Raw genomic sequence first — 2,044 nt, forward strand, 5'->3', positions numbered from 1 at the left:
CAGATTTTTACAGGTCGCTGAGAAAGCACAACAGGCACTGTTTTTGTGACAATACATAACACTTCCACCTGAAATTTTACAACCACTTCTAGATATCGATGACTGTCTCTTTTGATATAGCTATTATTGCTTTTTTTTTTTTTTTTTTAAGATAGAGAAACCAGGTTTCCAGAATGACTAAGAGACTTTACAAAGGTCAAACAGTAAGTCAGGGACAAAGACAGAAACAGACTAGTTCTTCCCGATCTTATTCTCAATCTACCCCATTAACAGATTGTTCAACCATGAAAAACGATCTCTTCCCTGTGAAAAGGTAGGTTTTGCAAGGAAGATAACAAGTTCCACCCGTCTCTCCAGCTGATACTAGCAATAGTGAAAATTTCATTCTGCAGAAAAACTGCCGATGCAGCACTTGTAAAAAAACTCCAAATTCATGTGCAGATCAGAAACTGCCGGAGCACTTTCAACAGCTGCAGCTACCACACACTTGCAGAGAGTCATTTGAACTCATCAGATCTGACTCTGGGACAGACAGCAGAGCCCAGATGGCTCGGCAGTACACAAAGCCCTCCAGCCTCACGTGGGACGAGGCACGGCGTGGTTGGGGCCCCGCAGATTTTCTGGGCCCCAGGTTAAGATGGGAGAGCCCAGTGCAGCAGCCCCACCGGCCGCCCGCCGTGCTGCTAAACGGGGGATGCCGACAGGACACGTACACGTGCAAGCATTTAAATAGTTGTTATTGGGGACTACACGAAAGCCTACAATAGACATTTTGCCTTGGGATGTTTTCACTGCTCTGTTGCAAAAAAAGCAATAAAATATGTGCTAGTCTGAGGGCTCTTTCTCTGTTTAACCAGCCCCTTTATTATTATCCAGCTTCTCTCAGTACATATGCTTTCTCCTGACAAGGCTGTACTGCTCCAAAGGGCAAAGCTCGGGTCTCAGGCAGGGGTTCTCGTCTTTTTTACGTGTCTGACTTCACTACAGGTCAGACTGGGATGGATTTGAGGGTGTCTGTCCACAGGCCTGTACAAAGCTGGCCCTTTCAGCTGAGCCAGGTAACTGACCCCAAGCCCAGCCTGGCTGCGCAGGGTGAGAGCTGTGCCAGCCCTGCATCCCACCCCACCACCCCGCCCATGGCGCTGGGAGCACCCACAGCAAAAGGGTGTTCAGCAGTGCCGGCCGTCCACATCCCCGGCAGTAACCAGCTGGAGGAAGCTTGGAAAGCCCGGCCTTTTTATTCTCCAGAATTAAGACTTTGATTAGCTGCTGGCACAAGACCAAAAACTCCATCTGAAATGCTTTAGACAACCCATCTGCACTGGGTTTGGGAGCCTGAGGAGCGCATGCTGTGGCCCGCTCCTCACCCTTGCCAGGCGAAAACAAGGGGGAAAGCAGAGGGTGCGGAGCCTGGTTGGGGAGGAGCGCCCAGGGGCAGTGGGAGCGCTCTCACCTCCGCACCCAACCCGAACGCACCGCCTCATGCCGCCCCTCCGGGCTGCCCCAGCCTGCACAGCTGCAGCCCACGGGGCCTGGCCCGGGGCTCCATGGCCACCCTGGGGGTCGCAGGCTGGGTCCTGCCAGTCCCTGTGCTTGGGGGAAGCCTGGGCTGCGCTCCTCCTGCACCCACCCGTGGCTGGGGGCCCTTCCCTCCCCTTACCCTCCCAGACCCCCGTGGTCCTTCAGGAGCACCTCATGATAAATTCCATAATTATTCAGCTCTTACTACCAACACCAAAATACATCGCTCAGAGTAAGGTAGGTGAAATTCATTAGAATAAGACATCTAGTAGGCACATGTACTTTATTAGCCTCTTACACCAATAGTTTTAATTAGGTACATATTTCACAACTCTGAAGCTGCTCGAGTGAAGGGCTCCTTTTATCTCTCTTATTTACAGTAACAAGCTCTCAAACAAATACCACCGTAACTAAACTCAGATTAAAAAAAAAAAAATTAAATTTTCACTAATAGTGACCTACTCAAGCCTTAAGTTTGGTAAACTTTGGATTTTTAACTGATGAAGGAAATACCCTGCAGCCA

The sequence above is a fragment of the Corvus brachyrhynchos genome, unplaced genomic scaffold, assembly GCF_000691975.1.
Source record: "Corvus brachyrhynchos isolate BGI_N302 unplaced genomic scaffold, ASM69197v1 scaffold101, whole genome shotgun sequence".
NCBI classification, from domain to species: Eukaryota; Metazoa; Chordata; class Aves; order Passeriformes; family Corvidae; genus Corvus; species Corvus brachyrhynchos.